The sequence below is a fragment of the Theropithecus gelada genome, chromosome 9, assembly GCF_003255815.1.
Source record: "Theropithecus gelada isolate Dixy chromosome 9, Tgel_1.0, whole genome shotgun sequence".
NCBI lineage: Eukaryota > Metazoa > Chordata > Mammalia > Primates > Cercopithecidae > Theropithecus > Theropithecus gelada.
This window is the reverse complement of record NC_037677.1, coordinates 59,473,261-59,487,199: the sequence shown is the minus strand read 5'-3', so window position 1 is coordinate 59,487,199 and position 13,939 is coordinate 59,473,261. Positions and strand designations below refer to the sequence as shown.

The window sequence follows — 13,939 nt, the reverse complement described above, 5'->3', positions numbered from 1 at the left end:
GACTCTGAATACTGTTTTTGCTGTGTCCCATAGGTTTTGGTATGTTGTTTCTGTTTTTCTTTGTGTCAAGGAATTTTTAAATTTTATTCTTAATTTATTTCTTCATCTATTGGTCATTCAGGAACATATTGTTTAATTTTCATGTAATGGTATCTTTCTAAATGATTCTCTTGTTATAGATATCTAAGTTTATGCCCATTGTGTTCAGATAAGTACTTGATATTATTTTGGTTCTTTAAGAATATTTTGAGACTTCTATTGTGTCCTTACATATGATTGATCCTGGGACTGTTGAATGGGCTGATGAAAAGAATGTGTATTCTGCCATTGTTGACTGAAATGTTCTGTAAATATCTGTTATATTTAGTCTGTGGTGCAGTTTAACTCTGATGTTTCTTTGTTGACTTTTTGTCTACATGATCTGTCCAGTGTTGAGAGTGGGATGTTGAAGTCCCCATCTATTATTTCACTTTAGATCTAATAATATTTGCTTTACATATCTGGGTGCTTTAGTATTGGGTACATATATATTTACAGTTGTTATATTATCTTGTTGGATCAATCCCTTTATAATTATATAATATCCCTCTGTCTTCTTTTACAGCTTTTGACTTGAAGAGTGTTTTACCTCATATAAGTATAGCTGCTCCTGCTTGCTTTTGGTTTCCATTTCCGTTGAATATTTTTTCCATCCACTTTCAGTCTGTATGTGTATACAGGTGACATGAATTTCTTATAGATAGCATATAATTAGGTCTTGTTTTTTTTTTAATCCATTAAGCTAGTCTGTATCTTTTAAATGTGGAACTTAATCTATTTACAATCAGGGTTATTATTGATAAGTGAGGACTTACTCCTGTCGTTTTGTTGACTGTTTTCTGGTGGTTTTTATATCCTTTGTTCATTACTTTCTCTCAATGTTATTTTTGCAGTTGAATGGTTTTCTCTAGTGAAAAGGTTTGATTCCTTTCTCTTTCTCCTTTGTACAGCAGTTCTATCAGTGTGTTTTATAGTTTCACATATTTTCATGATGGTGATTATTATTTTTTCATTTCCACCTGTAAGACCCCCTTGAGCATTTCTTGCAAGGCCAGACTTGTGGTGATGAATTCCCTTAGTTTTGCTTGTCTGTGAAATATTTCATTTGTCTTTTATGTCTTAAGGTTAGCTTTGCTAGGCATATTCTTGGGGTAATAATTTTTTTCTTCTAGTACTTTTGACTATATTATCCTGTCCTCTCCTGGACTATAGGATTTCTCCTGAGAAATTCACTGTTGGTCTAATGAGGATTCCCTTATATGACTTGGTGCTTTTATCTTGGCTGCTTTTAGAATTATTTCTTTGTCTTTGACTCTTGACAATTTAACTTCAATGTGCCTTGCAGAGGTCCTGTTTGAGGTGAATATATTTGAGCTTTCTGGACTTGTATGTCTCTGTCTCCCTCTCCCCCCGCCCCCTCTATTATTATTATTTCATTAAATTTGTTTTTCTCACCTTTCCCTTCACCTTCTGGAGATATTGGTGTGCTTAATGGTATCCCATAAATCCTTTAGGCTTTTTCATTCTCTTTTAATTTTTTAAAGTTATTCTGCCTGTGTTATTTCAAAAGATCATTCTTTAAGTTCAGAAATTCTTCTTGGTCTAGTCTGTTGTTGAGCTCTTTATTGTATTTTTTGTTTCATTCATTGAATTCTTCAGCTCTAGGAATTCTGCTTCATTCTTTTTTTTTTTTTTTTGAGACGGAGTCTCGCTCTGTCGCCCAGGCTGGAGTGCAGTGGCGCGATCTCGGCTCACTGCAAGCTCCGCCTCCGGGGCTTACGCCATTCTCCTGCCTCAGCCTCCCAAGTAGCTGGGACTACAGGCGCCCGCCACCTCGCCCGGCTAGTTTTTTGTATTTTTTAGTAGAGACGGGGTTTCACCGTGTTCGCCAGGATGGTCTCGATCTCCTGACCCCGTGATCCGCCCGCCTCGGCCTCCCAAAGTGCTGGGATTACAGGCTTGAGCCACCGCGCCCGGCCGCTTCATTCTTTTTTATGATATCTATCTCTGTTGAATTTCTCTTTCTATTTTTTTTTTTTTTTTTTTTTGAGATGGAGTCTCGCTCTGTCATCCAGGCTGGAGTGCAGTGGCACGATCTCGGCTCACTGCAAGCTCTGCCTCCCAGGTTCACGCCATTCTCCTGCCTCAGCCTCCCGAGTAGCTGGGACTACAGGCGCCCACCACCACGCCCGGCTAATTTTTTGTATTTTTAGTAGAGACGGGGTTTCACTGTGTTAGCCAGGATGGTCTCGATCTCCTGACCTCGTGATCCGCCCGTCTCGGCCTCCCAAAGTGCTGGAATTACAGGCGTGAGCCGCCGCGCCCGGCCGAATTTCTCTTTCAGATCATAAACTGTTTTCCTGACTTCGTTGAATTATCTATCAGTATTCTCTTGTATCTCATTGAATTTCTTTAAGATTATTATTTTGATTTTTTTCTCACATTTCATATATTTCCTTATAGTTTGGAGTATGTTACTAGATAATTATTGTTTTCTTTTTGACATTACATGTTTTCTTGTTTGTTTTTTTCTTCTTTTAATACAAGTTCTCATTCTGTTGCCCAGGCTGAAATGCAGAGGCACAATCTCGGCTCACTGCAGCCTCTACCTCGTATGCTCAAGCGATCCTCCCACCTCAGCTCCCCAATACAGACACTCACCAATATGCCCTGCTAATTTTTGTGGGTTTTAGTAGAGACAGGGTTTTACCATGTTGCCCAGGCTTTTTCTTGCTTTTTCATGGTTGATGTGTCACTATGTTGATTTCTATGCATCTGGTGGAAAAGTCACCTCTTTTAATTTTATGGAGTAGATTTCATAGAGAAAGACTTATTCATATGAATGAGTCTTGCAGTGTTGGTTTGATGGGGTACATTAGCCTTATTTCTAGATGCATGCAGTTGTGTGGTCTCTGAGTAATTTCTTCAGCTGTAATCCACTCGAGTGGCATTTGTGAGTTTCTCAGTGGTATGGGCTGAGTTTGTGGCAATGGTGATGCCACTTTGCCAGGGGTGGGCTCACTGGACTGTTTCTCAGGTCTAGGGTATGTATGTGCACATAGTAGGTCAGCCAACTTGGTTGGTGAGATTGGCTTGCTGAGTTTGGATCCACAAGGCTGTTACTCTGACCAGAAATACAAGTATAAGGTTGTTTGGGCAACCTGGGGACATGCCTGCCAGGAGCAGCTTTCAGGTGTGGGACGTGGGCTTTTGGCCACTTGGCTGGCTTGGAGATATTCCCTGTGGCACAGGGACAGTCTGTGGAGCTATCTTTCAGGCCCTTCCTTATTGGGGGTACAGGACTGTTGGGCAGGCCAAAGGTGTGCCTATGGGGGAGGTGTGTGTCTGTTTCTCAGGTTCTGATTGCTTGCAGGTAGCCCTACTCTGCTGGCCGTGGCCATATCACCTTCTCAGAGGCTCAGGGAACTCTCCTGCTTAGAGGAGGGAGCCCAGCAGTTTGGCCAGCTTAAGAGCAGGCTTGCTGTGGGTAGGACTGGTAGACGGGTTTCTCTGTTGGTGGTATGGCCATGGGGCTTGGTTTTCTTGCTGTGCAAGACCAGAATCGCAGCCAGCCCTGGGTCCAACATTCACCAGCTGGCATCATTGTGTTCAGAAACTTGTTTGGGGTTGACATAATGAAGATGGAGACCCAGTTCTGGAGAGGTGCAATGGCCACTGACCCCCAAGAAGAGGGCATACTACACAGGTGGCTCTAGTCTCAAGATGGTGCCATGTTACAGCAGTTTGGCTCACAGTGGTGGGATGGGGAGTACATACTTTGTGCCCTTAATCCAGGGCAGTGCAGCTAAATGAATTCGTGGCAGCTCTCCAAAATGGGCTCAGGGCTTGTGAGGACTACGGGATTCTTGTGTAGTAAGGACTTCATGTGTTTGTGGTGTCCAAGAGGGCTGGTAGGGATCTTCTGCTGACTTTTTCCCCTGCAATAGCAATTCCCTCCTGTCTCCAGACAGATCTGATCTAGGTGGGGGAGATGAAACCATGAGTTTTAGTGCCTCTATGCTGCCTTCCTAGACTTCCAATCACCACAGGTGCATCTTCACTCCATCACTGCACCCCTCTACTCTTCCTTTACACTCCAATCAAATCTTAGCTGTTTGTTTGTTGCCTTGATCCTTTTTTTGTGGGTTAGACAAGCACCAGGTATTGCTATTCAGCCATTATTGCCTTTTTTTTTTTTTTTTTTTTTTTTTTGAGATGGAGTCTCACTCTGTTGCCCAGGCTGGAGTGCAATGGTGATCTCAGCTCGCTGCAACCTCCACCTCCTTGGTTCAAGCGATTCCCCTGTGTCAGCCTCCCAAGTGGCTGGGACTATAGGCACCCACCACCACACCCAACTAATTTGTATATTTTTGGTAGAGACGGGGTCTCACCACGTTGGCCAGGCTGGTTTTGAACTTCTGATCTCAAGTGATCCGCCTGCCTCAGCCTCCCAAAGTTCTGAGATTACAGGCTTGAGCCACCGTGCCCAACTCCTTTATTGCTTTTAATCTCTGCATTATAATATGTGTATTAGTCAGTTTTCACATTGCTGATAAAGGCATACCCGAGAGTGGGAAGCAAAAGAGGTTTAGTTGGACTTACAGGTCCACGTGGCTGGGGAGGTCTCAGAATCATGGTGGGAGGCAAAAGCAGAAACCCCTGATAAAACCATCAGATCTCGTGAGACTTATTCACTACCACGAGAACAGTATGAGGGAAACCACCCCCATGATTCAAATTATCTCCCACTGGTCTCTCCCACAACATGTGGGAATTATGGGAGCACAATTAAAGATGAGATTCGGGCAGAAACACAGAGCCAAACCGTATCGGTGTGCATTCACCACATTCTCATCTTTTCCCCTAGAAATAGACTTCTAGGATTCCTCACACTGTTTTATGTTCAACAGAGCTATAATAAATATGCTCCTATGTATTCCCTTAAAGCCCATCTTCTTTCTACTGTATCTTTTTCCTCATTTTACTTCCTTTTTTGAGGGAGTTATGTGGGATGGAAGAAAATGGACTTCTTCATTCATAACATACCTGAAGTTGGGAGTATTTTAACCCTTAAACAGATTAAAATGAGCTGGATGTGATGGCTCACGCCTGTAACCCCAGTGCTTTGGGAGGCCAAGGCAGGCGGATGGCTTAAGCTCAGGAGTTGGAAACCAGACTGGGCAGCATGGCAAAATCCTGTTTCTACTAAAAATACAAAAACTAGCTGGGCATGGTGGCGCATGCCTGTAGTCCCAGCTACTTAGGAGGCAGAGGTGGGAGGATCACCTGAGCCCAGGAGGTTAAGGGTGCACTGAGCTGTGATTGCAATACTGCACTCTACTCTAGGCAACAGGGCCAGGCTCTGTCTCAAAAAAAAAAAAAAAAAAAAAAAAAAGATTAAATGATAGGTAGACTTGGTGATTTTATGCTTCTAAAAGGAACCACATAGGCAGGAAGAAGATCCAGGTGAATTCTCTTACATTGCCTCTGTCATTGGTAACATAACCTTTATGGCATTCACAAGTATATTTGTTCTAGCTTTCTTCTTTTAGTAATTCTGTTGCTGTCGTTTGTATGAAATACTGCATATTATAACATTGTAATTATAAATGATGTATACATTATCTTAATCGTTGTCAGGGCCAGCGTTTTTCTTACAGGCAGATAGGAACTATGCTTTGTCATAACTCATATTTGATCGACTCTGAGAACAAAATATATTTTGTACTTTCTGGGAGATTCACAAAACCTGTAGCACCCATTAACAGGAAGAAAGCATGCTATATGGTTGTTATATTTATTTTTGACTTGTAATTTATTCATTCTCTCAGCCCTGTTCTCTGACTAGTGTTACTATGGCACCTAAGTTATGGCATGGAGAACAAGCTAATTATGTTCTTTAGAACAGATGACAGTGGTACATCTTGAGACACAAGCATCTGGTACTCTTAGCCCTTTCCTCATCAGTGCTAGTCTAGGCTTGGTTGGGCTCTCTGGTTGTCCAAATATTTTTCTGTTACCACACATCCTTCTTTATTTTCTTTTTCTTCTATAAATAGTGGTTTATGCTTTCTAAAGCCACTAGTCTCATATTTAGTTTGTTCCTTTTTGAGCCTTCTGTCTACTCAAAGAAGTAATATAGACTTACTCCCAGCTGTGTATGATCTACTCTTACTCCTGTTTATTGAGTTAAGCTTCTTACTATTTGTAAACATCTCTTGTTTGTGTAGACACAAATACACCAAAACTAAAAATGGTTAAATTGGGGTGAAAATTTATGGATATTTCTTATAATTTATTTTTCAAAATTTAGTGATGTGGTTAGATGGCTTTCCTGATAAAAGTTGTTTAAGAGATATGAGTAATCAATACTTTTTTATCAGAAGAGCCATCTAACCATATTACCAAATTTTGAAAAGCAAAGAAAATATTAGAATTATCCACAATTTTTGTACCTAAACTTAACCAGTTTTACTTTTGGTTATTCCCTTCTAATCTTTTTTACTATTGATTTAATGTAGGTTATAATAATACTGTGTACCCACTATTTGTATGCCTTCTATTTAATTGAATATTTATGTGCCATAAACATTTTCTACTTTACTACTTAGTTTTCATCATCATCATCATTTGTAATGTCTTTAAAATATTCTCTGGAGTGGTGCTGTTCAACAGAAATATAATTTAAAATTTTCCAGGACCCACATGAAAAATGTAAAAAGAAAAAGATTAATAATGTATTTTATTTAACCTCATATATCTAAAATATTTATTGTTTCAACATGTAAAAATTATATACTGTATTAGATGTAAAAATTATTAGATTTAACATTCTTCTTTTCATACTACATCTTTGAAATGTACCTATTTTACATATATACCATTGAATTCTGTCACTAAACTTTCAATGTCAAAATGTAGTCCTACCAAGACAATAAAGCTCCAGCAGAAAAATACTTTGAAATGCTTCAATTTTTACATTTAATGAAATTAAAAATTTAGCTTCACAATCATACTAGCCACAGTATGCTTATCATCTACATGTAGCTTCTTCATTTAAATTTAAATTAAATTTAAAATTCAAGTCTCTCTTTGCACTAGTCACATTTTAAGTGATCAGTAGTGAGCTTTAGAGTATATAGCCAATTCTTGACTGTTCCTCTGTCATTTTTTACATTGATTTCAATGAAATAAATACACTGATAAGTTTTTGAATGTGTATTTTCCCATGTGTTGGATTACTTTCTTAAGGTAGACTCTCAGAAGTATAATTATTGGGTCAAAGAGTATGAATTTGTTTATGGTTCATCTTGTGTATTTTTAAATTATTTCCTGAAAGACTGTTGTCAGTTGCAGTACCATCAGCAGTATTAGTATTTGTTTCATCAACCTTTCTTCATCATTGTTACCATGTTGTTTCCTTAGTTACTAGAGAGGATTATTTCTCTACATATTTATTTACTATGTATTTCTCTTTCAATGGAATACTTCTTTATGTTATGGTTTGTTTATCTGTTGGTGTCCTAATGTTTGTTTAATTTTTAGTCTACTTTTAAATTTCTTTGTGGACTAAAGATACTAACCCTTTGTCATGTTTCTCCTCATCTTTTGTTTATTTGTTTGCTTTTTTCCTTCTGGGAGTACCAACTGAACCCTTTACTTTTCCCATAGCAAATCTTTAGATAATGCTTCCTCTGTAAGCTTGAAAGTTATTCCCACTCTAGAAGTTTGATATTTTCTTCTATCATAAATTTTTTATGTATTTTTAAAAGATGTTTTTATCAAACTGGAATATATGATTATGTAATTGTGAGAAAAGAAACTAAATTACAAGTTCTTAACCTTCAGTTGAATCCAGTGCTTACCCATTATTTTTAGGTAAAGCCTCATTATGTATAGTTGCTGACCGCCACTGCATAGTTTTATGCATATGTGTATTTAATCAGGAAGTAAATGGCGGGGCGCGGTGGCTCGCGCTTGTAATCCCAGAACTTTGGGAGGCCGAGGCGGGCAGATCAGGAGGTCAGGAGATTGAGACCACGGTGAAACCCCGTCTCTACTAAAAATACAAAAAATTAGCCAGGCGTGGTGACTGGTGCCTATAGTCCCAGCTACTGGGGGAGGCTGAGGCAGGAGAATGGCGTGAACCCGGGAGGTGAAGCTTGCAGTGAGCGGAGATCGCGCCACTGCACTCCAGCCTGGGCGACAGGGCGAGACTCCGTCTCAGTAATAATGATAATCAGGAAGTAGATGGACCCAAATAGACTAAAATCCACTGTTTCAAATATTTCAAAATAATACCACATATATCCATATATCATATGTATCATATATAGAGATATATACCATATATATCAATAAAAACAAAAGCTCTTTTTGTCTTTATCACCATGTATCCACAGTTGATTGATTATAGTCATGGTTATTTTACATAGGTTTATTTCATTTTGAATTAATGTAGCTGTATACTTCTAAGAGTTATAAATCCCTGAAATGTATATAGATGTGCATGCACACACACACATATACATACCCCTATTCCTCACATAATTGTTAATAAAAATAATGAAAAGAGGTGCTCTTAGGCAAGGACAATTTTAAAGAACCCCAAATGATTACCTTGAATTAAGGTAAACACTGGTTTAAAAAAAAAAAGCAAAAAGGGCAATTTTTTCCTTCAGTATATTAAACAATGTTGCTTCTAACATTCCCTCACTTTTAAACTACTCTGAAAAATCCTTAGAGTGGTTGTGTAATGTATTTAAGTTTTTTAGATTTCCAAGCATTAAGTCTGGCTCCACTAAAATGGTTCTTTGGTTCTACTTTAGTCTTTCCCTATCTATCCTACTGCTACCATTTTGTGTTGTTTTGTTTTCTGCTGTAATGAACACAACAGTCCCACTTCATTCTCAGTTCTAATTAATGTTATCCAGCCTCTAAGTGTTAGCATCTACTTTGCTTTTGGTTAACTGTTGTGCAGACTGAAATCCCTAATTAGTAAAGCACAGGATTTTATTGGTTATATATTTTTCTAAACTATAGACTTGATTTTATTGCAAACCTTACATGTAGATAAAGATTGTAATGGCACTGTTTTTATTTTTGGTGATACTATAGTCTGGAACATGTGGCCTAGCAAAGGTTATAAATCTAGCAAGAAAAATTATGGATGGCATCAATTTTAACAGTCTTTTGCAATCTAACAGAGCACAAACCCCAAATTGTTTAAATACTAAATATTTACTTAAAGAAAAACAAGAGATCATTCAAAAATAGAATTAATTTAAATAGTGAATTTGCCTTTTATTTAAAAGTTGATGGTTTTGTATATTTATAAAATGAACAAAATTGACATCATACTATCCATATCACAAGACTCTTGTGTTGTATTTTAAAGGAAAACACACACACACAGCATACATACATTTGGATTGGGGCCAGATTTAGACTCCAGGGGCACAGTGTTCTGTACCTTAAATTACAATCAGATGTATTTTAGCACAGATCAAATTTTCAGTCTGAAGTTGGTGAGAAGCCTAATTATTTGACCAGGTTACTATTTATGTAGACCATTCTGTGGCTGGCTGTGGTTAATCCACAGCTGGCAGAATGCTAGCTATGGGAGGTTTTTATTTCATGCTGGAACAGTTAGGGGAGAAATAGAGGGGGAAAGTTTTAAAATCTTCTCATTAAATGAAAGACTAAAAAGCAAGACAGTACATCCATATTACTATGGAGACAAGATGCTGTATAAACTATTCGTTTTAATTCTCCAAGTGACAGAAATAGCACAGCAGCAGCTTGGATGCTCATAGTTTGCAAGTGATAGGATACTTGGTTAAAAAAGAAAGATAAAAACATTTAAAAATAATAGACTAAGATTTGTTGCCTCTTAGAACACTTGAATATTGATAAAGAATTAATTGAATTTTTAAATGATGAGAAAATATTGTTATTATACAAAAACATTTTGTATTTCACTAAACATACTAAAACATTTAGAATTTCACTAGCAGTACTTTAAAGTGATAAGAGGCAGCTGTAGGGGAGAAAAAGTAACATATTTTCCTCATCCATCGCAAGGGTCATGACTGAACCCTCTGTAACGAAAGAGATTAACAAGAGAAAAGCATAATAAATTTATTTAACGAAGTTTTACATGACACAGGAGCCTTCAGAAATTAAGACCCAAAGACCAGCGAAAACTGTATTTTTATGCGAAGTCTGATGAAAGACATAGAAAGTTGTAGAGAAACATGATTAGACAAAAGGGATATGATCTAATGGTAACAAACTTAGGGTTGGAGGAGATAGAAGCCAGCAAGTCCCATCTGTTAGATTATTCTTGGCCACCAGGTATAGGGCAGGACCCCTTTGGAATAGGGTTTTATGGCTAGCTTTCACACAGAAAGGTGGGAGAAGGTCAGAGTGACCTTGCTTCTGCGGTTTTCTCAATTGCTAGGGGGCCATATTTTGGAGTATTGTATTCTAGGCCCTGACACAATTATAGTAGACGATTCTCTCTTAATGTCTCAGAATATATGAGGGCAATAAACCCTTGCTTCAAAGATGGATCCCAATACACATGGCTCCTGCTACAAAATTAATTTTTTTAGTCTTATTGTAGTCTATTTGAAATTTGAAAGTAATATTTTATTTTATTTTATTTTNAGATGGAGAGTGATTTGTAATGGAAATGGAATGTAGTGATGTTTGCACAATTCTGTGAACAAACCATTGAATGGTTCACTTTCAATGGGTGAATTTTATAATATATGCATTATATCTCAATAAAGCTGTTTACAGATTACGAAGAATTTCGAAATGGTGATAGCAGAGAATTTAAATGGGCCGGGGCCCTTCTTAGCACACGGCTCTGTGCCTGATACCAGGCCACACGTCTGTGAAGCCTGCCCACTGCTGTCAGCTGAGGGCCTAGTTCAGAGTATCAACCAGAGCAGCCCCACAGTCTCCCCATGAGCTCTGGGCTTCCTCCCAGCATGGCGGCCAAAACAGAGAGAGAGAGACAGAGACAGAGAAGCCAGTATCCTTTTTTTAATTTTTTAATTTTTTTTTTTTTTTTTTTTTTTATACTTTAAGTTCTAGGGTACATGTGCATAACGTGCAGGTTTGTTACATATGTATACCTGTGCCATGTGGCATGCTGCACCCATCAACTCGTCAGCACCCATCAACTCGTCATTTACATCAGGTATAACTCCCAATGCAATCCCTCCCCTCTCCCCCCTCCCCCCTCCCCATGATAGGCCCTGGTGTGTGATGGTCCCCTTCCCGAGTCCAAGTGATCTCATTGTTCAGTTCCCACCTATGAGTGAGAACATGTGGTGTTTGGTTTTCTGTTCTTGCGATAGTTTGCTGAGAATGATGGTTTCCAGCTGCATCCATGTCCCTACAAAGGACACAAACTCATCCTTTTTTATGGCTGCATAGTATTCCATGGTGTATATGTGCCACATTTTCTTAATCCAGTCTGTCACTGATGGACATTTGGGTTGATTCCAAGTCTTTGCTATTTTAAAAGAGTTTTTTTTTTTCTTTTTAAACTTTCCAAAGTTTGCATTATGGAAATCGTTAGTCCCTCAGTTATAAGTGAATATCTCAGCATTTTTGTAACTTTTAGAAGAAGTTTATTTTATATTTTCAAGGTTATTTCTTCCATTTACAAGCCAGTTCTTCTCCCCTTCTACTTTCCAGTGCTCCCACTTACTCTAGTTCTTAGCTCCAATTATCCTCCCTCCCTTGCCTCTTCATTCTTCTGTTTCTCTAATAGATCCTTTTCTTTGAAAAGCAAAATGTTTCCAACTTTCCCTGCCGTTAAAAGCAAATCTCTTATTCCCTCCTTTCGCTGCCCACCCTACCCCGCAAAAAAAGCGTTTGTGCCTTTTCTTCCTCTTATTATCTGCTCAAACTAGCAACATATCTGGAGTCATATGAATCCAGGCTTCATCACTTGTAAGCTGTGTGTCCTAGGAAACATCTCTTAACTTCTCTATCTTGCTTTATTTATCAAAAGAAACTAATAAGTGTCCACCTCATAGGTTTGATGTAAGGAAAAAACAGTAACTGAATTGCTATGTAGTATAGTGCCTGGGACACAAATAATTACTCATTACATTTCAAATGGTTTTATTATCATTACTGATGAAGCTTTGAAAATAATTATTCTTACCTTACTTTCTCACCATTCCTTTTTTTAACAACTACTTTTACCATCATACTAAGTGCTTTCTGTTAATCATCAAATCTTACGACTTTTACTCATTCCTTTCTTTCTCTACTTCCCCATAGCACCTTCTTAAAATTTCCCTTGCTCAGTTTCTCCACCATCACTTCTACTCTCCTCATTTGGCCTCCTCTTGTTTTCTCCTTTTCCTTTTTTATTTCCTCTAATTTTTATTCTGCATTCTTTCCTTCATCCTCTTTTGTTCTGTGTTCTCTGCCTTGGGAATCACAATACCTCTTTGACCTCTCCTTTTTCATGGCCTTTACTCTAAGTCCAACTTTCTGGTAGATACTTAGAGATCCCTTAGAACCTCAACTGCAGTATGACCACAATTAAACACTCTTCACCATCTAAGCCAGATCTTATTCTGGAATTTTCTACTTTTATTAATGGTAGAACCAAATTCAAAAATCTCAATCATCTGTTTACTCTTTTCTTCTTTGCCTTCCACGTCTTAAACAATCACCAAGTCCTGTATGTAGTACTCCTAGTGTGGTTTTCTTTTACACAGCCAAGTGTAGACATTTATTAACCGTTGCTGAATTGTTGCTGCCCAGGTAAACTTTGCTTTATATTTTCCCATAAGCTTGTTATTCCTTCCTTTCAAGGAAATATTCATTACTCATGATCCATCCCTACCCGTCTCACACATTGCCTACCAAATAGATTCCTACCCTGCCACCCAAGGCCCTTTGTATTCTTAACTTTGCCGACCTTTTCAAGTCTTTTATTATTGCCCTTTGTGTATTCCTTTACTTGTTTGTGCACCATCCAAACTAATTTCCTATATATACATGTATGTCTTTGCTTATGCTTTCATCTAGAAGGCATAAATGTGTTTTAATAAGACTTTCATTAATATTAAAGCTGTAGATAAATAGCATTTTAAATGCGGCTTTCCAGGCCAGGCGCGGTGGCTCAAGCCTGTAATCCCAGCACTTTGGGAGGCCGAGACGGGTGGATCACGAGGTCAGGAGATCGAGACCATCCTGGCTAACACGGTGAAACCCCGTCTCTACTAAAAAATACAAAAAACTAGCCGGGCAAGGTGGCGGGCGCCTGTAGTCCCAGCTACTTGGGAGGCTGAGGCAGGAGAATGGTGTGAACCTGGGAGGCGGAGCTTGCAGTGAGGTGAGATCTGGCCCCTGCACTCCAGCCTGGGTGACACAGCAAGACTCCGTCTCAAAAAAAAAAAAAATGCAGCTTTTCTGACATGAAATTTTAATTAAATATTTTTATTTTGCATTACTGAATCCTTTTCTCATTATTTGAAAATTCTAATTCAGAATCTTCCTCAAAAATCAACTTAAATATTTCTTAACGTAACAAGTTATGATTTATTTATTTATTTATTTATTTTGAGACAAGGTCTCCCTGTGTCTCCCAGTCTGGAGTGCAGTGGTATGATCTCGGCTCACTTCAACCTCCACTTCCTGGGCTATAGCAGTCCTCCCATCTCAGTCTCATGAGTAGCTGGGACCACAGGCACACACCAACACACTCAGCTAATTTTTGAAATTTTTGTAGAAATGGAGTTCCGCCATGTTGCCCAGGCTGGTTTGGAACTCCTGGACCCAAGTGATCAGCCCACCTTGGCCTCCCAAAGCACTAGAATTCCAGGTGTGATTCATTGTGCCTGGCCAGAAGTTATGATCT

The 13,939-nt window shown here is 38.5% G+C and overlaps 1 protein-coding gene across 4 annotated transcripts in view; it reads left to right on the top strand.

Moving 5' to 3' along the window:
* ADK (adenosine kinase) overlaps nucleotides 1–13,939 on the top strand; it is a 567,868-nt gene that overhangs the window by 365,575 nt on the left and 188,354 nt on the right. The gene's annotated exons all lie outside the window — the stretch shown is intronic.